This window comes from Pipistrellus kuhlii, unplaced genomic scaffold (assembly GCF_014108245.1).
Source record: "Pipistrellus kuhlii isolate mPipKuh1 unplaced genomic scaffold, mPipKuh1.p scaffold_m20_p_5, whole genome shotgun sequence".
Classification (NCBI taxonomy): Eukaryota; Metazoa; Chordata; class Mammalia; order Chiroptera; family Vespertilionidae; genus Pipistrellus; species Pipistrellus kuhlii.
This window is the reverse complement of record NW_023425551.1, coordinates 21,287,361-21,311,991: the sequence shown is the minus strand read 5'-3', so window position 1 is coordinate 21,311,991 and position 24,631 is coordinate 21,287,361.

Below are 24,631 nucleotides of genomic sequence, written 5' to 3'. Positions count from 1 at the left end.
TTATAAGGGTAGCAGCTAAAAATATATTTCCATGTTCTTTTTATATTGTTTTTCACCAAATCTGCCAGCCCTTAAACCAAATGTCTCCATTTGGCATGCCCTGGCCCATACTCCAGGAAGAATTCACTTATGTTCAAAATATTGGCCTTATAAGGCCCTCAAGCTGGCAATCATTCCTCAAACAAGAGTAGCCCTTCACAGTGGGCTGTAATTTTTTATGGATGAAATGCAATCTTAAAAATTTGGAAAGAGTTCTAACCATACAATGCATAAGATTAGTTTGTTTAAAATATTACTTTCACACTTTTTGTTTTTTACAAAAGAACACATATGTTGCAGTTTAAAAGACCTAATAGTATAATAGTCATTTTAAACTTCCTTAGTGGTAGAAGCTGTTTTTTAATATGCTCAGGCTAACCAACTTCAGCAACATGAGGTGGAAATAGAAAACCATTTCAAAAACATTTTCAAGTAATGTCTCAAACTACCACCTCCTTACTTATAGAAAATCCAGTATCTCTCCCAAACTGTATTTTTCCTGTGAATGCTGGATCTTATTCAGCCCAAATTGGATTTGCCATTTTCCCCCACATCTTTAGTGCCGAGAGAAATGAATCATTACACTGATATTGATGATATTTTTTGCTACTACAGTGAGCTGATGTCAAAGACTGGCTTTGCACAATATAATAAACCTGTGATTGCCACAGTGATTACAAGTCCTGGATGGGCCATAGTAGTGAGTTCTACCAGGACATCAAAGGTGTCCGGAATCTAGGTTCATAGTCACATGTTCAGCCGTTTTATCCAAAATACTATACCATGCCAATTGGCTAGTTACTAAGACCCAGTCTTCTTTGACTTTATGTAGCTCCCCCAAAACTAGCAACCAATCTCCCCTTCTCTTTGGGTAGGAGCTCTCTTTTGGAGAACCTTAGTATTCTTTTCTGCCTCCAGACCTTAGGAGGTGCCACTGTGGCCCACCCAGAAACATTTCTGGGTTTTGTATGTGTGTGTTCAGTTCCATGCTACAGTACCCATAGATAAAGATCATGTCTTCACAAATATCGTCATTTACTCTGAACCCCTTTGAAACAACTTAGGAATAATTCAACACCCTGCATGGGATTTTTGCCAGTGGGTTGGATCCCATCTTCCGGTAGAGTAACCTTAAAGGAGAGTAATTCAACGTGGTGTATACATGTGGTTTTGTTTTGCCAGCCCCAGTAGGTTCCAAATTACAGAACTCTAAATCAAACTTAGATTGCTGGCTGAAGGCAGAAAGTACCGTATTTTTCGGACCATAAGACACACTTTTCCCCCCCCCAGAAGTGGGGGGGGAAAGTCCCTGCGTCTTATGGTCCAAATATAGCCTACACATATACTTTTTAAAAAAAGTTTTTTTACTTGCCCGGCTCTGTGTGGTCTCTGTGTGCTTGCCCGGCTCTAAAATGGTTCTAAATGCTGCTGTTTACTTTACAGGGTTGATTACATGTGTTTATGACTGTGATGTTGGGTTTTAATGCACATAAAATATTTTAGGACACTATTTGTTTCAGAATCTTTTTTTCTTCATTTCCCTTCTCTAAAAACTGGTGCGTCTTATGGTCCGAAAAATACGGCACTTCCCTTCATCCCTTCCTTGTCAGCTTTGTGATGGATTGGTTCTAGCCCAAGGCTATAGTTCTTGGTGAAAACCCTAAGAGCTATTCCTCCAATGACTCTACCTTATGATAGCATCTGGTCTCCAAGATGTAGCAGGAATCAACTTGACTAAACATTTGCAATTTTTTTTTATCATAGGCATCAGTTTTGCAACATTTGATATCTGAGTACTTAATATCTTCCTCCCACTTATTTCATTTGGCCAATGACAGTTTAGGTTCTGTTAAACAAGACCCAACTCCTGGTGCTAAGTTCATTATGACATGGTTCAGCTGTATGTAACTGATATTACACACACACACACACACACACACACAATGGTAGTTTATATCTCTTGCATATTAAATAAATTTAAAAGAAAAGTATTCACTGCAGTAACGGCAGCTTTATGATTCAATGAAGTACACAGCCTCTTGTTCCTAGCTATCATTTTGCCATTTTTCGTGCACTGCTTACATTCTCAAGCCCATCATGCACTGACTGAAGATGGATGCGAGAGCTATAGGTACAATACCCCATTCTGAGCAGCAAGAGAAAGAAAGGGAGAAACAGGCACATTCTATAATAAAACATTTCAGAAATATTATATACAACACTCCTAATTAATTTTCATTTTGTATAACCTAGTCATTTGGTCATACAAGATGCAAAGGAGGTTGAGAAATGTCATCTTTTTAGCTGGGTGGCTTGTGCCTACCTAAAAAGTCAGGATTTTTTTTATCAAGCATAGATAAAAACATCAATGTTATGAGATGTGTCTCATATATTATTTCTCACAGATGTCTTAGGAATTTCTAATAGAAGATTAATCTTATTTGCCTAAGTTTGCCATCAACTTTGTTTAGTTATCAAAGCATTAACAAATAATTTGTCTAATGTTTTACAGTTATACACTAGAGAAAAAATATGAAAATTCAAATCTTATTTTGAAATTCAACTGATATATATAACATATATGTATATATATTTACAGACATAAATATTATATATAACTGACATTAAGAACCCATCTGAGAAAAAGAGCCCTTACTATGATAAGAAATCTAATACCACAGGGAATTTGTTTGTCATAATTTGTTGTACAGAGTAATATTTTCTTATTTAGACAGATTTACCATACATTGCACTAATAGCAAAAGTAAATTATTCAAAAAAAAAAAAAAAAACCTCACAAAACTTTATTACTGAGATGAATCTTTGGCCAAAAATTAAATGGAGTCAAATTTTAAGTTTGTAAAAAAAAAAAAAAAGTGTCCCCATACCTATAAACTTTGAATTCAGTTTGCACTAGACATAACAACATATTCCAAGAAAAACAGTTTGTTTTGCTGTTTACAACCTGAAAATTACTGGATATCTCCCAGGAAATTCCAGTCTTAGGAGGATTCCAACATTCAGAGCTGAGTGGTTCAGATTGAAGCAGAGATTAGAATCGGAGTGTGGACAGTATTCCAAGTCCCAAATGTCTGATTTCTGAGACTCAGCTTTTATTCATGCAGGCTCCTACAGTGAGACTTTTATGACTAAAGTATGGGAAGGCAATTGAGCCAATGTGTCCATGCATAACCTTCATTACTGGCATATTGAAAATTAAAATTTACTACTTTCTCATAGTCCATTATTTACTTACAACTAGATGGTAGTTGCATATAGTTTTTACTGTTTAGTTTTATGCTGACCCATCTTGTACAAAGATGGTGTAAAAAATGCTTGAAATCTTTACTGACACAATGTTATAAAATTACATATATTCACTTACTTCCAGAAAATATGTTGTTCTCATATATGTTTAAAATAGGCTTTTGGTAATCAATCATGTGTTAGCAATAATTTTGTTATAACATACAATAAATGCATTTATTTCAGGAAGGTATTTATAGCTCCAAAGAGCAGGTAATATACATTGAGTCATAAATTAGGGGATTATTTCTCTAATATAAAATTCCATGTTCATATAAAGCAGCCCTTCCTCCTTTTTACTTTATGTTCATAGTCCTCTTAGGTTCTTTCTCTAGTAAAATATCCTGCACATGGAAGGTATTCAACAAATGAGGTTAAGTAATAGGTAGGTCAGTGGTAATATTAGAATTACCTTTTTACAAAGAGATGCATTAAGGAGCAATGTAGGTCAGTCCTGCAGAGCCTGAGAAACTGGTTCTGATACTGGGAAACGGTTCATTTTCACTAGTTCTAAAGATCACTTATTACCAACACATGCAATTTTAGCTTACTGGGGTCAATATCAGACAAAAAGATGACAGTGATTTAGTCAGTGTTGCTGCACTTCAATCCCTGAGTAGAGACAAGATTTCCAAACCTCTATGTTCCCGGTCATTAGAAAAACTGTTAAAAAGTAAAGTCAGCCAGTTTTGCTTTACTGTTATCCACTGATTTGGGGCCGGGTCTGGGGATTATGCATTGATTTCATTTGATAATTCATATACATGGTCCTAGATAATCTGAGACAGCATTGAGAAAAATGAGCAAGACCATTGATAACTATTTCGTTAATTCTCAAGTATATAATATTTTTAGGCTTTTTAACATTCTTTCTTAACCCAGAAAGATGTTTTCCTGGTCTTCAGTATGTGATAGGTTTATTTCCAATTTCACCATTCCACTAACGTAAAGGAAATGGATAAAAGGGGGAAAATGGACAAAAAGAATCATAGATATATATGTTTACTAGATACTCATAGACACATATATACACATTCCATTTCTAGTCTATCTAATGAAGAGGGAATATGCAAATTGACTGTCACACCCTCACAAAGATGGGATGCCCAATCCCCTCAGCCCTGCTAGGGGGGCGGCAGGTGCATTGTGCAGCCAGACCTGCCCTCAAGCCCCAGCCTCCCAGGGCCAGCCCGAGGCGCAGGCAAGGCTCTGATGTAGTCTGCCCAGCCGACGCCTGAGGTGCAGGCAAGGTAACCAGGGCTGTCCGAGGCTTGCACTGCCTGCAGTGGCAGCAGCAAAGGTGTGATGGGGCCATCACCTTCCCCTGATCCCAGGTCGCCTCCTGCCCCTACGGTCTCCTGGACTGTGAGAGGGGGCAGGCGGGGCTGAGGGACCCCTCCTCCAGTGCATGAATTTTCATGCAGCGGGCCTCTAGTTATTTCATATAATATATAAACAATTAGCCTGACTATAGAAATCAGGGAAGCTGGATTTTCATCCTAGCTCTTTTCTCAGACATTGCCTGAGGGGACCCGGATTGGAGAGGGTGCAGGTCAGGCTGAGGGACATCCCCTCTCACATGCACGTATTTCATGCACCGGGCCTCTTGTATGTATATAGTTATGTATGACCTCTTTATTGATTTCAGAGAGGAAGGGAGGAGAGGTAGAAACATCAATGATGAGAGAGAATCGCTGATTGGCTGCCTCCTGCATGGCCCCTACTAGGGATTGAGCCCACAACCTGGGCCTGGAACCCTGACTGGAATTGAACCTGGGATCCTTCAGTCCTTAGGCTGAGGCTCTATCCACTGAGGCAAACCAGCTAGGGATCTCTGGGTGTCTTTCAATAAGACAGTTCCTTTGATGAGCAATAACTTTCTTGTCTGTAAAATGGGAATGATGGTGCTCACGTTTCAATATTGTAATACACACAAAATGATTCATATCAAACTAGAGGCCTGGTGCACAAAATTCATGCATGGCAAGAGGATCCCTCAGCCTGGCCTGCACTTTCTTCAATATGGCTCCCCTTGGGGGATGTCTGACTGCCTCACACAATCTGGGACCACTGGCTCCTAACTGTTCACCTGCCTGCCTGTCTGATCACCCCTAACCATCACTGCCTGCCTGCTTGATTGCCCCAAACTGCTCCCCTACAGATCTGATCGCCCCTAACTGCTCTCCTGATGGCCTGATTACCCCTAATTGCCTCTGCCTTGCCCCACACCTGGGACCCAGAATTCCCTTCTCCAGCAGGTCATAGGCACCCATGACCTGTAGGCACACAGCCGCAGAGGACCATGGGTGGATGGCTTTGCCTGGGCCGCAGCCACAGGTGCTGGGGACCATGGGACAGGTGGCTTGTCCCTCTCCTGGACCACAGCTGCAGGTACTGTTGCTCAGGACCTCTTGGAAGGCTGCTTGTCCTCTTCCAGGATGCAAGCACAGTTGCTGGCACCTGGGAGTGCGGGGCAGGCAGATTGTCCCTCTCCCTGGTCATAGGCGCAGCCATTAGTGTATAGTACTGCTGGGCGGGTGGCTTGTTCCTCTCCTGGGCCATAGCTTGGCTGGTCTCCATTCCTCTCTCATGAGCTCATTTGTGTCTGGCTGGTACCCATTCCTCTCTCCCCAGTGTTGAGTGTTTGAGCAGTTAAGGTATATTCGCTTGAGGGTGTGATGACCATTTGCATATTAGCTCTTTATTATATAAGATACTTTTTTCTTTATTGTTTAAGGTATTACATATGTGGTTTTATCCCCTCCATTATCCCCTCCCCCCACATTCATGCCCTCACCCTCGACCCTCATTGTTTGTACCCATTGGTTATGCTTATTTGCATGTATACAAGTCTTTGGTTGATCTCTCCTCCTTCCCCCACCTTTCCCTGCCTTCCCTCTGATATTTGATGATCTGTCTGATCATTGCTTCTCTACCGCTGGATCTATTTTTATTCATCAGTTTATGTTGTTCATTATATTCTATAAATGAGTGAGATCATGTTATATTTATCTTTCTCTGACTGGCTTATTTTGCTTAGCATAATGTTCTCCAGTTCCATCCATGCTGTTACAAACGGTAGGAGTTCCTTCCTTTTTACAGCAGCATAGTATTCCACTGGATAGATGTACCACAATTTTCTAATCTACTCATCTGCTGTTGGGCATTTAAGCTGTTTCCAAATCTTAGCTATGGTAAATTGTGCTGCTATGAATATAGGGGTACGTATATCCTTTCTCAATATGTTTCTAGTTTCTTGGAATATATTCCTAAAAGTGGGGTCACTGGGTCAAACAGGAGTTCCATTTTTAGTTGTTTTGAGAAAACTCCATCCTGTTCTCCACAGTGGCTACCCCAGTCTGCATTCCTACCAGCAGTGCACAAGGGTTCCTTTTTCTCCACATCCTCACCAGCACTTGCCATTTGTTGACTTGTTGATGATAGCCATTCTGGCAGGTCTGAGATGGTACCACATTGTCCTTTTGATTTACAACTCTTGGATGATTAGTGATTTTGAGGATTTTTTTTTTCATATGTCTTTTGGCCTTCCTTATGTCCTCTTTCGAACAGTATCTATTGTTTTCAAAACTGCCTGGTACTGGCACAAGAAAAGACATTATAGACAAATGGAATTGAATAGAGAACCCAGAAAATGACCCAAACCACTATCTTCAATTAATATTTGACAAAGGAGGCAAGAACATACAATGGATTCAAGACAGTCTCTTCAAGAAATAGTGTTGGGAAAATTGGGGAAAAAATGAAATTAGACCACCAACTTACCAGGTGTACTGCTTAGTAATACAGATTTTTATAATCAAAGAATGCACAACAGTTTCAAAAGAAACATCAAAAGTGCTTTATTCAAAGTAATGTCCATCACTAGCTGCACATTTCCCCCATCTTTCAGGTAATTTGTGGGTACTGTCCCAATACAACTTTCCTTGTTTTGAGGCAAATCATTCAGAGACCCAATTTTTCACTTCTTCATATGCTTTGAAGGGCTGCTTAGAAAGTGTGTGTGCCATTGATCAGAACAAGTGATAATCTAAAGGAGAAGGTCTGGTGAATATGGAGGGTGGGTTAATACTTCCCAGGCAAGATCTTTTAATATGTCTTTAACTGGTTTTGAAGTGTGTGATGGTGCATGATCATGAAGCAAAATTACTTTGCTGTGTCTTCTGGAACATTCTGGTCGTTTTATGATCAAATCATGGTTCAAATTAATTATTTGTTGCTGGTAGTGATCCATATTAACAGTTTCACCTGGTTTTAGAAGTTCATAATACACCACACCTTTCTGATCCTACCAAAAGCAAAACATTGTCTTCTTTCCGAAGTGATTTGACTTTGCAGTAGATGTTAATGGTTGACCTGGATCAACCCATGATTTTTGTGTTTGGGATTCTCAAAATAAATCCACTTCTTTTCTTTTTCTTTTTTTCTTTTTAAAATATATTTTATTCTTTTTTTTTTTTTTTTTTTTTTTTTTTTTTTTTTTTTTTTTTTTTTTTTTTACAGAGAGGAAGAGAGGGAGATAGAGAGTTAGAAACATAGATGAGAGAGAAGCATAGATCAGCTGACTCCTACACGCCCCCTCCTGGGGATGTGCCCAAAAACAAGGTAAGTGCCCTTAACTGGAATCGAACCTGGGACCTTTCAGTCCACAGCCTGATGCTCTATCCACTGAGCCAAATTGGTTTTGGCAAAATCCACTTTTCACTGCCGGTCACAATTCGATGCAGAAAAGACTTCCTTTTGTGCTGTTGAAGCAACATTTTAATAATGACTTTTTGGTTTTCCATTTGTCTTTAATTCAGTTGATGTGGCACCCATTTTCCTTCCTTTAAAATTGTTCCTATTTCTTGTAAATAATCAGAAATTGTTTGCTGAGCAACATTTAATCTTTCTGCAAGTTGTTTTTTAGTTTGACACATATCTTCATCCAATAAGGCTTATAATTGTTGGTCTTCAAACTTTTTCAGTTGACTTGATGTTCTTTGTCTTTTACATTGAAATCATCACTTTGAAATCATTTTAACCAGTGTTCACAAGTATCTTGAGATGGAGCACACTCACCATAAGCTTCCCAAAGTATAGGATAACTTTCAGTAGCACTTTTCTTCAAAATAAAGTAATTAGTTAAAACTTCCTGCAAATGTTCTTTTTTTTTTTTTTTTTTTGGCATGAAATTCGACATCTTTAAGCATAAAAATATCTATGATGTTAACGACCCTCAGCAAATTTGACATACGAAGTTTTGAAGCTTGCTGTCAATACAACTAAATAGCATGCATATCAAATCGCATATCTATCAATATATATGTAACTCCTCCTATTGAAAACAATCTGCATTATTAACAATACAACTGGTACACCATACTCAAAAATAAACTCAAAATGGGGATAAAGAACTTAAAAATAAGATTGGAAACCATAAAAATCTTAGAGGAATCCACAGGCCATAAAATCTCAGACATATGCTGAAGCAATATCTTCACCAATACAGCTTCTAGGGCAATGGAAACTAAAGAAAAAATAAACAAATGGGACTACATCAAAATAAGAGGCTTCTACACAGCAAAAGAAACCATCAACAAAACAACAAGAAAGCCCACTGCATGGGAGAACATATTTGCCAATGTTATCTCCAATAAGGGTTTAATCTCCAACATTTACGGGGAACTCATACAACTCATTCATTAAAAACCATTTTGAAATGATATACAATGCTTATTAAGGAGATCATCAATTAAGACCTCATTATTGGCATTTCAAAATGATCATTTGCTTTATATACAAATTTGCCATAGGGTTACTATTTTCATGTAAGGGAAGTGTATAAAAGAGAAAAGAAAAAAAAAAGAAAAAAGGAAAGTCTGATTATTCTGGGTATCTCTGGGGATAAATTATTACTCAATTTCTTGTTTCCTGGAATAAGATGTTTACTAGAAGCCTTTTTTGAATTATTCCAATTATATTAGGAAATAGCACTCAATTTATTACCACCATGAGTTTTTTACCACTGTGTTCCACTTAAAAGACATATGAGTGTCCTCTTAGTGTGATTCCTGACTCCCAAGCACTGGACTATCCTAGGTGTTCTTATTCGCACTGTAGCCTGTGTGAACGGTGACTCATGGAGTTGTGCCCCGTCCAGCTGCCCAACCACACAAGACAGTCCTGACTTGTGTTCACTAAAGAGCCACACAGAAAGCCTGTTTCCAATATGTTGGGACCGAGTAAATGACTCAGGAACAAACTATGAAAGCTCTCCAAATATTATGTGAAATGACAAATCCGGAATGTAAGGGGCAAAGCGTTCCCTACCTGAAGGCCTCCTAACACCACATCCATATAGAAGACCTAATTTCACTCTGGTAGAACTCATCAGGAACATAGCTATGACATAAAGCAAAGGCTATGATTGTTTCTATCTCCTATCTACTTCAGAAACCTGATAACTAGTATTTTTTAAATCAAATCCTCAATTTTTAGATCCCCTGCATTCCTGTCATTTTAAACTCTCTGTAAAGTTAAGAATCTGCTTTCATCATCCATCTACTTTGAATATTTAAGACAGCTGGTAGCTCTGGTATAGATGGAAATGGGTTTGAGTCATGTGTTTTAAATGTGGCTTGTGTGTATGTTTTCAGATCACAGAGTTACCCCATGCAGTTTTCTTTTTCTTTGAGGTATTTATCTCCTCTGAAATAATTTGTTGCTGACTAGAATGAAAAGTCAATGCAAACTAAAAATGAAATCCAAATCAAATTTCAAAATTTCTAATAGCTTTTAAATTTCTAATAGCTTATAATCCTTTTGTGTGTGTGTGAATCCATCAGATGTCATTTTTCTTATTCTTCTTTGGCCAACCACTGTTTAAAATCAATAATTGTATTCACCCCTCCATTTGTACTCCCCTCCCTAGATCTCAGCTGTCCACACACGGCTGTCCCAGGGAGTAAGTTAAGAGAGTGAACAGCGAACTTCTTCTGACGTCACTTACACAAGGATACTTATGAGTGTATCACTGTTTTATAACCCAGCCTGCACACATGTATTCACACAGATGTTCATGCATGCATAATCCTAAACAGGTCATCAAATATTACAATTGTTCTTCTGGAAATAATCCTTAGGAATAAGTAAACTACAAATATATTTCATCAAGTCTATTTTTTCTTGTTTTTCCCTTTCCTTCCTTCCTTCCTTCCTTCCTTCCTTCCTTCCTTCCTTCCTTCCTTCCTTCCTTCCTTCCTTCCTTCCTCTCATCCTCCCTCCCTCCTTCCATAGCTCCTTCCCTCCTTCCCTCCCTCCCTACCTCCTTACCTCCTTCTCTCCTTCTGTCCTTTCTTTCTCCCTTTCATTCTTTCTTTCTATTTTTTTTCCTGGAGAGGTTTCTGAAGTTCAACAGTGATTTCTTTAATTAAGAGGGGAAAAAAACAGGAGGGAACAAGAAGGAATAGTAAACAGTTCCCTCCACTGCCTAAGGGATTAGTTACAAAATAAACATTTCACAGACAAGGCCACCTCTCTAATGAGACAGCCCTGGCTATTGAAACTACAACTGAAGAGACTACCCCATTAGGGTATTCACTTGAAAAAATTAAGTGACCCACTTATGTTGACTAAATAGCCTCACAGAGGTTTTTGCAACCACCTACAGCATTTTCTGACAATCTGCCTTGGGCTAAGCACTGTCTTTCCTGAAGGCTCTCTCTATTACATTTGTTTAATGGTTCAGCTTTCTGGTTGGTGATTCAAAGTCTAAGCTCTTTCTGTTAAGCATTTATATAAAATAAAATTCCATTAGCCAGAGTAAAAGACAGGTGAGAAAGGTGTCCAGGTTGATTTTTCATGGGACAGACAAAGCAGGAAATTAGTATTACACTCTTTTTCCTCTCTAAATCAATATCCTATATAATAAAGATATAATATGCAAATTAATCCTTATACCCTCACAAGGTGGCTGCCTATGACCAGGCAGGCAGGGGGGTTAGTAAGGTGACCAGACGTCCCGCTTTTGGCGGGACGGTCCCAATTTTTAACAATCTGTTCCGCATCCTGCGGCGTTTTTAAAAAGTCCCGATTTTTTTAAAGATTTTAAAAAGTCCCGATTTTTTGAAAGATTCTTTCAAAAAATCAGGACTTTTTTAAAATGCCGTGGGATGCAGGACAAACTGTTAAAAACCGGGACTGTCCCGCCAAAAGCGGGGTGTCTGGTCACCTTAAGTTAGTGAGGGACAACCAAATGACTGAACAGCAGGCTACACTGGGGTGGAGGGGCAGGGAGAGGGCATGAGAGGCGACCAGGCTGGCAGGGGGGCGGGCAGTTAGGGATGACCAGGTAGGGAGGCAGGTGAGCGATTAGGAGCCAGCAGTCCAGGATTATGAGAGGGATGTCCAATTGCTGGTTTAGGCCTCATCCCCTGTTGGAGAGGGTGCAGGCTGGGCTAAATGTCATGCACTGGGCCTCTAGAGTTTTGATAAAAGAAGATTATTCACATTTGCAAAATTTGTCTTAGACTCCTTAGAGAAAAGAAGCTCTATAAAATCTGAAAATAAGTAGAGACAAAAATTCCTTAGAATATAAAAAGAACATTCTAGTAATAACCAGAGATGTTAGCCTCAGCCCAAGAGATGCAGGGAGAAGTCACTTTAGGATACTCTTTGTAATCCAGAAGCAGGTCACATTTCAAAAATATGTGACCTATCAAAATCAGGTCACTATAAATAATATAATAAATACACAAGCTATTAATAAACATGAATGCTATTTCTATTAAACCATGAGGAGTTAGATGTAAGGGACTAACAGCCAAAATAACTGGAAAAACAACTGAATTTTAGCTCAGTCAGTGTTTCCAAGTAGGAAAACTCACTAAGGGTCATATTTCATAACATTCAAAATGAAATGGAACAAAAATCCAAACCATCCATTTATTTGCCTTTTAAGCTACAATTAGAGGCTATTACTTTATGAAGGTGTTTGTTCACTTGTCAGCCAGCACAGCAGTCAATAGGAAAACATGTAATTCACTTCCAGTTCTTTTCTGTTCTGCAGATCTATTCCTTTGACCCACTCGCAAAAGGCATTTTTCTTCCTACTATATTAAATCATTGATTTCTGCTCTCTGTTTTGACTATTGTGTTCAGAATGAAAGAAAAAAATACACTCCAATAAAATTTCCTTCCCCAAATGTGAAAACACGTGCACTTTTAAGTGTCACTTTAAAAAATAAATTATGAGCTAAACATAGAGGGTGTGAATTAGAAAGTAGGAGACAGAGAATGACTTAGTTTATCCTGAGATTAGTTGTGTCTTCACTGTTATCCACTTACATCTGCTTGTGATTGCCTCCTTGTGTTTCTCAGCTCTTCTATCTCCCTTCTCTGCTCCAACCAACTAAATCCAATGCAGATTTCACAACCCTGCATTAGTGCTGCCCTTTTGTTTCCTTAGAAATCTTTGAAAATGACAACTTCAAGTTGTCTCCCTTTTCTGAATCCTTTTGGCAGCTAGATTTTGTACTGCTCTACTTAGGACTTGATTATTTTGAATTATGCATATTAGCCTTGTCATTCACCCATTCATTCCACAAGCATTTATTGAGTGCCTACTATGGACTAGGTTATACAGAGTAAACATAACAGACAGAAGCCCTGCTCTAATTGGAGCTTACATTTTATTGGGAGTCACAGATAATAAAAAATATAAATAGGTTAAAATATAGTGTGTCAAGTAGTGATAGTACAAAGGGGAAAAGCTAAAACAGAATAAGAAGATTAAAAATCTTACAGTGCAGATGTATGTCAGGGAAGAATGTGTATATGTGTGAATAGAGTTCTGACCTCATTTTGCTGAAGACAGCTGAACACTTTCTCATAAATTGACGAGAAAAAGCTCTTGCAAACTGCCACTGCATAATTCTTAACACAGTGACGGACATAGTACAGGTAATAATACTCAGTAATGAATTCATTTAGTTCTCTGAAATTATTTTGCTATTTTTCTCTCTGACTCTTCTTCTCTGATAAGGAAAAAACTAAAAGATATTAGCAGAATGCTAAAAAAAAAAATATATAATGATAGTATTTTGGATTATAAAGTCTTGAATTTTGAATTCACCTCTACTGCTCATTTACTCTGTGACCTTGCCCAAATCAGTTTTTTCAGTATCTCTTTTGTCACTTGTAAAACAGCAGAATTACACCTGCTTCACAATGAGGTCCTTATTTGGAGATTGTTGTACAACTAGTGGTTATTACTATTATCCAATGAGAAGTTAAAAAAAAAAGTTTCCAGTTTGGAGGGAGGTACATATAAAAGAAATCTCAGGGTGCAAAGAACTGAGTTAGGACACTAGAGCTTCTAGCATGCTTATAACATTTTTACAAGGCAATATTTTGAAACTTACCCAAGGGCTTCAATAAAAAAAAAAAAAAAAAAAAAAGGTCTAAATTGCCACAAGCTAGAAGGAATAATCACCCAGAAACTGTAGAGTATCTGTTCCTTGTAGTTTACCTTTAAATGAGAAAAGCAATCACCCAGTCAGAGAAATATCAAGAAATACCAAGCCAATCAGGCCTAAAGTCATTCCAAGAACTTGAAGCAAGCCACATACTTTTGTTTCAATAACTAACTGAATACATGATTCACTCAGACCTGCTCCTAGATATTTTTATGGCTTATAGTTAACTGTGCTGGGTAAAGGTCTTGCTACTTTCCTAACCATGATCCCTCACAGCATTACGAAATTGCTCCACCCTTCGGTTCTCAGGTCTGCAATAACTACACTTTGTATTCTACTTCAGCATTTCAGAAATACTACGTCTTCAGGAGCTTTGGGGAAATATCCAGGTTTCTGTTGCCAGTAACCAACTGTCTGTCTATTGTGGCACTTTGATTTATGTTTAGCTGAGGCATAGAAACATGAAAAGATGAGGGACAGGACATCAAAAGGGTTTACTAGAGTGACTCAACCATTTCTGAAAAGAATCAACATTAAATTATCTGGACTCCATTCAGATGCATATAGAGAAATAAAAATAGGAAACTAAGTATGTGGATTAAAGAGTCTTTAGAGGGGACAAGAAAAGTCTTGTATTTGCAACAAGTTCCAAAGGAAGACTTTCTCTGCGGTTTCACATGGCATCAGGAAAGCAGGCTCTCGCTGGAGCAGGGTTCATGTAGCCCAGGGGTGGCGTCAGTGGTGACATTGGTACCACAAATCCTTTTGGCATTCTTAGCGGTAACACCTCTGCATCAAACCTTTTCCCAAGTCAAACCCTTTTCAAGCCAACCCTGTGCTTGGACCATTAGAATAGTGAGTGTTCAGCAAACTGCCAAGTTGCCCCGGGGGATAAGGATTCCAGATGTTGGAATTCAGGGGTTAAACTGGGTTTTGTTTGGATTACTAACAGACACCTTTCTTCTTAAATCACAAAGACTCATGGGCTTGCAGGAAGTGACACACAACCTCAGAGGTGTTTACTGTCCTCGACCTGTAATAGCATCTCACTCCACACGCAATTGTAACTGCAGAGACGTTCTTGGACATGTGTTCCCAACCCTGAGTAATCTCCATAAACGTAGCCATAAATCTAGCTACAGCTAAATGTGAGCGTTTCTGTTTTGTTATTATATATCTTAATCCTCCACGTGGAACATCACTCATTCCACAAGAAAGAGGAGAAGAAAGGCGCTAAACAATAAAATCAGCAATGTGTCTCCCCAGATCATGAAATAGTCAAGAATGAGCTCCTCTAAAAGGATAGCCAGAATGTGAGACAAAGTCTCCCACAAGCCCATAAAACCACAGTCACATCAGGCTGCCTCTGTTTAGTAGTCAGGGTTTGCTGGTCAATAGGTTGTAAATGCGGAGGAATGTGAATCCTTGGGTGTGACTATTATTAGCCTGCAGGTATGTAAGGAAAAGAGATGATAAAAGTTCATATACACTGTTTTTACTGCCATCACCTAAAAGTACTTTGCTTGGTTTTTAGTCTCTGTAAAATTGTATAGATTCATAACTAAATTTTTTATCCTGTAATAGGATGCAAAAACCATTATAATCACAGAACATTACAGTGATCAACCTCCTTGGTTTATCTGACAGCTGCTTATGTCAGGAAAACATAGAAATAAAATTGCTGACCAAAACTGTGTAGAAGCAATGGATTTTATCTTTAGATCTAGCCTCGGTATATGAGGGTATAGACTGAATCAAAATGAGACATAAGGGGAATTCAGGATAGATGGGAAATAATATATATATTATATATTCCATCCAATGCAAAAAGATTTTTTTTAAAAAAAAGCATACACTCAAGAGGCTAATATAAAAGGGAAGGAAAAAAATAAATAAGGAAACCACAAAGGAAGGATATCTAATAACTGACACAGCAGAAACCTCAGCCTGTTTTAAGGGAAACCTAGAAGTGAACCAAATCAACTAGCATTCTGGAGAGTCTTAGGATATGCATGCATCAAGGACAGGTGAAAATAAAGAATATAACCAAAAGTCTATAGGACTAAGCTAAACATTTGTTTGGAAAACAAATAGGAAACTTTACCCTGGCTGCTCAGAAATAGCCCCTTCCCCATACTTAAGACTAGAATTTTACTTTCTAGAGATTCTGATGAATAGAAGCCCCAAATGCAAAAAAAAAAAAAAAAAAAAAAAAAAAAAAAAAAAAAAAGGAGGCCCAGATATGTTCTGGGATTCATTACTTAAAGAGGAGGATTAAGTAAATGTCTATATTCTGAACACTATGCCAGCTTCTTTGCTTGGCAAAGTTCTAGAAAGAAAAGAATGGCACTCAGGCTTTTGGCTGGCAAGCAAAGATGAGGCAGTTACTCTGGGGAGAGCTCTACAAACACTGCCATTTTGGGACTTCCAATGACAAATTTCAACCTTGTCACCCTACTAGGAAACCTAGCATTTAACAAGTTCCACCCATGAATACAGAGCTTCTAGTCAACTTGTTAGTGCTTCATTAATAAATATAAATAGACCACTAAATATTCAAAGATATTTGATGAAAGACATGGACAAAAATAAATAGAATAAAGGAAATTGAAAGTCATGAAGACAAGGAAGAAAGAAATTTATAAAACCTATAATCAGTATATTTATATTAAGAAAACTTTACATTAAAGAAATAAAAACATAATGCTTTAAAATATCAAAACAAAAGATCAATTTAAAATAAAGAATCCTGGCACAACAGTCAGAAAGAATATATGCATCCCTATGTTCATAGCAGGGCTGTTTACAAATCTGGAAACAGCTCAAGTGACCATCAATAGAAGAGTGGATAAAAAAGATGTGGTACATTTGCAAAATGGAATACTATGCACCTATAAAAAAGAAGGATCTCTTAACCTTTGAAACAGCATGGAGAGAACTGGAAAGTATTAAGGGAAATAAGTCAGTCAGAGAAAGACAAGTATCACAAATGATCTCATTCATATATAAAATCTAATAAACAAAATAAATTGAAGAACACAATAGATCCAGAGACATAGAAGCATAGAAGAAAGACCTAGGGAGGTGCAAGGAAATGGAAGTGGTCAAGGGGGAAAAAGAGGGACATCTGTAAAACTTTTAATAATAAAGATAAATTTTAAAAATAATCATAATATAAAAATTTTTTAAAAATGGTAGAAGAGCTAGAAGATAATTTGAGAAATCTCTATAAGATAGAAAAAAATGCCATAGCTGGTTTGGCTCAGTGGATAGAGCATCAGCCTGTGGACCAAAGGGTCCCAGGTTCAATTCTGGTCAAGGGCATTTACCTTGGTTGCAAACTCCTCCTCAGCCCAGGTCCTTGTCAGCATGTGTGCAGGAGGCAACCAATTGATATGTTTCTCTCTGTCTTTCCCTCTCTCTTCCACTCTCCCTAAGAATCAATGGAAAAATACCCTTGGTAATGATTAACAACAACAACAAAATAGAAAGTAAAGAAGAAATAAAAATAAAGAAAGGAAGGGGAAAGGAGGGAAAAGGAAAAGACGGTGATAGACAATAGGAGAAAAAGAAAATGATGATAGAAGACCAGTCAAAGAAATCCAACATCTGAATAATAGGAATTATTGAAAGAGAAAAGAGAGAAAACAGAGAGGAAAAATAACACAATAAATTATTCAGTAGATTTTTCAGAATTAAAGTATATGGGCTTCTAGATTAAAAGGCCCCACCAAAGGCCAGTGTACTGAATGAAATTACTTACACTAAGGCACATTAATGTGAAATTTTGCATCACTGGAGATACAGTGAAAATTCTAAAAAATTCCATATTTTTAAATTACTTAATTCTAAACAAACCAAGATACAGACTACAGACAGCAAACAACTAGAAAATAGAGTGCTATCCATTTTCTCAACTGCACCATTGAAAGATAAAATGCCTTAAAAATTCTAAATGATAGTTATTTCTAATCCATAATTCTGTACCCAGCAAACTATCAAATAATTCTGAGAATAGGATGAAGGTATTTTAAGACATGCAAAGTCTAAAAAAATCTAACTCTCTTGTGTCCTTTATTAGTGACCTACTAATAAAGATGATCCAACAAAATGTATATGTGAGCCAAGGCAAATGAGCATTTGGGATTCAGCAAACAGGGCACCAAACCAAAAAAAGGGAGACTAAAAGGATTTTCTTCATGAGGATGAAGGGACATCCCAGTACAACAGGTAAGGTGTAGACCTAGGGGAAAACTGCTCCAGATTGAAGCAGTAGGATGGAGCTTTCCAGAAAGGGTATCTCCCAGAAAAAAAAGAAAAAAAAAGAAAAAAGATATGAGAACTTATTTGGGGGGTTTGAATGATACTCTTAGCAAAGAATTTGAAAGGAAATTAGTGGTATTTACATATACATTCTTACTTATTAGTTTCTTGGTGAACAAAAGCTGTAAGAAAAAGAAATACAGTCTTATATTTATTTCACTGTTTGCCTTTTATTCATAGTTCACATAGGTAAGACAATGTAATTACTGAATATTGGTTTAACTAAAATATTCATTTTATTGGGATGGGGAGCAGAACATTGGACTTTGGATGGCACTAAGGGTAGGGAGTTGTAGAAGAATTCAAAATAAGAAGATCTAAAACTAAAAAAAAAAAAAAAAAAAAAAAATCGAGAAATAATACCGTAAGCATATCATTTAGAAAGATGGAAGTAACTAGATGAAACCATTAAAAGTTGAAAGCGCCAGCTTCTGAGAAGTGGGAACTGAAGGTAGAGAAGCATGAGTCAAGGAACTTGTATTTTTGTTTAGTCTCACAAGACCATTTGACTTTGAAAACCTCGTGAATGGGTAACTAAAAAATTACTTTTCATTTTAATTGAAAAAAAAAGAAGAGTTGAAAGAGTAAGTACTATAATAAAGTTTGGTACATCCAGCTATTTTCTTTTTGGGGTGATTTATCCATGAGACTATTGTTAAGTTGTATTTTTATAGAAAAGTATATTACCAAGGAGAAATAATTAAGATAGACATACCTGGCAGATGGCACAGCCTATACAGAGATATAGAGGCAGGAAAGGGCAAACCACATTCAAGAAACTATAGGTAATATGAACCAATCATAGAAAGGGGACACCAGCCGAAACCAGTTTGGCTCAATGGATAGAGCATCGGCCTATGGACTGAAGGGTCCCAGGTTCGATTCCGGTCAAGGGCATGTACCTTGGTTGCTGGCACATCCCCAGTGGGGGGTGTGCAAGAGGCAGTTGATCAGTGATTCTCTCTCATCAATGTTTCTAACTCTCTATTCCTCTCTCTTCCTCTCTGTAAAAAATCAATAAAATATATATATTTTTTTTAAAGAAAAGAAGCACCAATTCCAGTGGCCTAAAATGAGGGAGGTGGGATTAGGTCCAAATGAATGTTGGAATCCTGTAATCCTTTTGGACTTTTTTTCTGTAGAGAGTAGGGAGTTGTCAGCAGATTTAGGGCAAGGAAAAAACGTAACAGATTTCCACTTTGAAAAAGTATCTCAGATAATTTTATGAGGAGTGAATACAGAGGCCTGAGAGAGGAGACATGGACAGTTATAAAAGTTCAACAAGAAACAAGTGATTAAATCAAGGTAATGGTAGTGTGGATGTAAGAGCATACGAATGTTGGGAGCTGCCTACTGGAAAACTTGTACAGAAGAAAAACAGGAAATCTTCTAAATTTACTCTGTGAGACACATGCTTAAGTAACTGGACAAGAAAACACACAAGTAAGTAGTAAAAATCAAGATTAAACCTAGGTCCCTCTGAATAGAAATCTCAGATTCTTTCAACTAGATGACATGGCCACAAATGTATACTTAATATATAAAATGAGAATGAGAATACCACCTAACTCATATGATTGTTGGGAAAAGAAAATGAGAAGGTACATGCATTTGTCTTTTAATTTAAAAAGAAGTAACTAATGTTGGTAACATAACTTTGTCTGTGGCCCAGCTATTCCCAAAACCTTTTTATTCATCATATCCACTCACTTTGGTGCTCTCATAGCAAAACTTGACAAAAATTATTTACGTGTTTGATTTTTACATAAGCTATAATTTTATGCAGTGGTACATCTGCAACATAAACCTCCTTTTCCTGAAAAAAAAAAAAAAAAAAAATGGCTCCTTGTTTCAAAGGAATCTAAGTTTCCCTGAAAATGGGAGGGGGCTTTTACTCTTCCCTTGAGTCTATCCAAAACGTATTATCTTCTCAAATGAGTACTCACCTTTGAATTCTAGGTCCTCTTCCATTCTCTGAATTACTATGCAAGATGAAACACACCTTTCTTTTCCGACCAATAAGAAGGGCAGCCTGAAACACAAAGACATGGGCTTTTTTTTTCCAGTCATCACGTGTACGTGTGGGTTGGGTTAATAATACTCAAGCGCACAAAATCTGTCAGAAACAAAAGCACCAAGTCTTATCTTTGATATGCCTGGAGGTGTCTGAGTAGTTTTTCTATTATTATTATTTCTGTTTCAGTGTGGCACACATTGTCTGCAGAAGGAGCAGGAGGGGCTCTGCTGGCAGCTCCATGGCTGCCTCATTGTGAGCCTCGGGAGAAGATATCATTTTCTCTGCCACCTTTGTAGTTCTTAGAGAATCAGATAACCTACTTATGCTTCCTAACCAGTTGAGCAATCTGGACCCTCCAAAGATGCTGTCAGTCCTTGGCACTGATTTCTCAGGCTAAACCTTTCCGTGACTGAAACTGCATGCTAATTACTGAAGACCACAGTCTGGTGAAATCAGCCGAGCTCTCATGTAGGAGGGTTGCTATGTTGGGATTTCTAGGAGTTCATCAATCTCTCTCTATTCAAGATCATCTGCCTTAATTTTCTTCCATAATTGCACTAGATTTATTGCTCCAGTAAATTTCTGCAGGAAAAAGGGGGTGAGGAGATACCCGAATACCCAAGGGATTACCAGCCAGCATGAAATCACCTGACTGCTTGGACCTTCTATCACAACAAGAACATTCTTGAGGATTCAGCTGCATTGTTGGAACTAATCCTGGGCTAGAAACATCAGAGGAGGCTAAAAGTGAGTGAGCAGCTTATATAATTGAAAAGGAAAGGAGTGAAGACAGAATTCTCAGAAAGCGGGAAGACAACAGAGTCATAGCTCTCTCAGATGCACTCTGAGGGGAAATGAAAAGCCACACTGTGCTTACACCCCTGCGGTAAACAGTCAAAATGGGGACACTTCATCAAAATGGACAGTCTTATTGTTACAAATAAAAGTTCATTACTCACTGGCTTTTATTATTATAGAGACTGCATTATTATGCTTAACTATTCATTATCATTTTCTCCATTTTGCTATTGCTGATGATACTACTTTTTTTTTTAAATCCTGTAATAAAGCCACTTTTCTTAATCAGTCACTGTTAATTTTCTGTACTTCTGTCTCCATGGCACGGGGGACATAACTGTTTTTGCATTTTGCAGTGGCAGCATGGATGAAGAGAGAGAGAAGGTACTGGAAAAGGAAGGCTCTCCCCAGTGCTCTGCATATCATACATGACAACGCTATTCTCACAGGTATTGCTTTTACATCTGACCTTCTTAGCACACTTAAGGTATGTCATGTATTTCAAGGAAGAGAAAGTTAACCTGCAGGAGGACTTAACCCAGCAAGTCCATTAAGCTGTTTCAAGTCATAAAATGCCTGTGCCCAACAGTGAGCCATAAAAGCTAAAAGATAAAGTTGTTAAGTATATGTCATTACCTCAGGGAAAAAAAATGTCTTGCTAGTTCTATCAAACTTAGTTCGCTTTCACATGAAAGTTTATATTATAATAACTACTTGTGAAATCTATTTAAAATCTAAAAATTAGAGCAATCAATCAGATGCTTCAAAGTACCCATTTTACAGATAGAAATAATGAGGCTTAGAGGCTGAATGACCTACTCAAAGTCACACAACAAATCAGGTGCAGACCTAGCAAGAAAAAACAATGCTCCTGGAATCCTAGTCACGTTTTCTCCTTGCCTGCAACCATGGTCCTTCTGAATAGGGTTGTCCAGAATTTATAATGATTAAAAAATAGCCTATTAAATGACTTAGAAACTCACAGTAAGGTTGGTACTTGGCAATGATAAAGTTTTACTTGAATTGGCATTTTTACCCCCCAAAAAACTGTTCACCAAATAGAATTTTTGTACATTAGACCCTTCATTGTTAAAACTTACTTTCAACAAATTGCATTAATCTCCTATATTAACCATGGTAAATCAGAGATCTGTATTATTTTAATTTGCATTCTACCATATATTGAAAGCCAACTATGTGCGGAACATCTCTGGGGAACAAAAGAAGCCGCCCTTTACAGTTCATAATCATTGAGGTTGACCTCAATCTCCACCAAACACTGTTTATTATAAAACTTGCAGGGAAACTTCACTTTCCTGTAAAGAAGCCTCAGTCCCATCCAATGCAGTAATCTAACCCCTCTTTCTCAAGCCAGTTTTCTCCCATCTTTATCCATCATTCCATCTGAATCCCATCTTAGGTCTGCAGTAGGATAAAGGGTGCCCAGTGTCCAGGAGTACACAATTCCCACCTCAGGGCCCACTGTCTTCATTGGAGGAGCTGTATTTCCAGGAGTGTATGCTGAAGGCAAGACTTTCTGTTTCTTTGTCTCCTGATACTGAAAGCCACCCCTCAAGGTAAACACGGGGAGGTAGGGAAAAGGAGAAAGGGAACAGCAGATTGAATCCAGTGAAGATGATAACACTTCTCTGTTCAGCTGGCACCGAACTCAGCATCCTACTATTGTAGACTAGGTAAATTGATTCAACTCCAATTCTTCACGCTTCCTGCATCCTTTTGCCATTTAACTGTGCAGTTCTTACCATGAAAGCAGGTAAGTGCCCTTGCCTGGCCATTTCCTCCAGGCTCCTCAGTGTGACTTGCTTTGGTCCACAGAATGTGGGCACAAGAAGCAGAGAGCCAGTTTTAAGTATAAGAAACCTCTGTGTTTCAGCCAGCTCCCTGCACCAACGGCAATGCCATGAGAAGAGCTTTCCCTGAGTAGCTGCTGGCCACTCGGCCTGGGCCCTAGCATGAACGCATGTGCAGCCAACCAAAGGTCAAACCATGGCAAGGAGCCAAGGCCAGCTTGATGCAGAGCTCCCCACAGACTCAGCCAAGCCCTGGCCAAGCTACAGGTAGGGAGAAATAGTGCTGTTGTTATATGCCACTGAGATTTGGTGGTGGGTTATAAATGCAGCAATAGCTAAATGATGGAGATGAGATTTTTGGCTTTTGTTTTTTTCTCCTTTTTTTTTTTTTTTTTTTTTTTTTTTTTTTCTTTGCTTCTTGGAGCAAACCAGATGAAGGATAGAACCAATTTATCGCTTATTGAATGTTTCCTCATTGACATAAAGGTCAGTCAAATGCGCATTCTAGTAATGGCTCTTTGAAATTCTCACTAAGAATTCATTCAAGGAAAAAGAGGTTGCTCTATTCTCATAGATTTTTGATTTTCTGAGAATGATGAGTAGACATTAGCTTTGGAATAGCATTGCTGAGAGAAAACAAAGTTGGTAGGAAATAAATTATACAGATTTTATAAGTATGCAAATGAAACTGTTTTGTGAAAAGTTAGATCATATATTCATCCTACAAATATCTATTAAGGGCACAATGGCAAAGAACTAGAAGGATTGGGAAGAAGGAGACAGATTAGGTTGATTTTTTGTTTGTATGCTTGTTTTTAGTCCTCACCTGTGGATCTTTTCCCATTGATTTTCAGAGAGAGTGGCAGACGGACAGAAATATCAGTGTGAGAGAAACACATCTATTGGTTGCCACCATCATACGCCCTGACCAGGATGCAGGCTGGGGAAGAGCCTGCAACCCATAGGTATGTGCCTTTGACCAGAATCAAACCCAGAGCCCTTTTGTCCACAGTCCAATGCTCTATTCAGTGATCCAAACCGGCTAGGGCTGATATTTATTTTTAAGCTGGGATTACTGGGAGGATGAGGAAAACAACAACAGAAATATCAAATTGAAAAAATAAAACACATTATCTGCAAAAAGTACTTTATGAGAAAGAAAGAGCTAAGTAGGACCTTTAGGTAATCCAATATTCAATACTTTGGTGGAAGAGGAGGAGGAGAAGCTTTCAAGAGAAACAGACAGGAGAGCCAAAAAGGAGGGGTGAAAAGGGAGGTGCTTTGGAAGTCACAGAAAAAGAGTACTTCAAGGCGCAGGAAGATGTTAATAGTGTCCAATGCTACTGAGCGATGTGGTGAGATGAGCGGCAGAGAAAAATACACATTGGGTCTTCAGGAGTCAAAGTGTATAAGATGTGAGAAAATAATCACTCAAATTTTCAATATTTAAGAGGGGGCTAATAAAGTTAGAAATCTAGAGGAAAAAAGTTCTATCAGAGAGAATGGGGATAAGTAATTTATTAATTTGATAAGAGTAGTTATGAGGTAAGTAATTGCTCTATCGCACAGTCCTTGATGAAAACACGAGATAATGAGGGTAAAGAAACTCAACAAAGATCAACTGGCGTTATCAGGACTGTTATTTAGTCACTAGAGGCCTCGTGCACGAAACTCATACACAGGTAGGGTCTCTAAGCCTGGCCAGCAATCTGGGCCAAAGGGGGCCTTCCAGCTACTGGCCAGGGCCTCCCTTACCCAGATGACAATTGCTGGCTGCTAGCCAGGGCCTTCTTTCATTTCATGCCTCCCCTGGTGGTCAGTGAATATCATAGCAAGCAACAGAACTGCCAGTCTCCCAAACT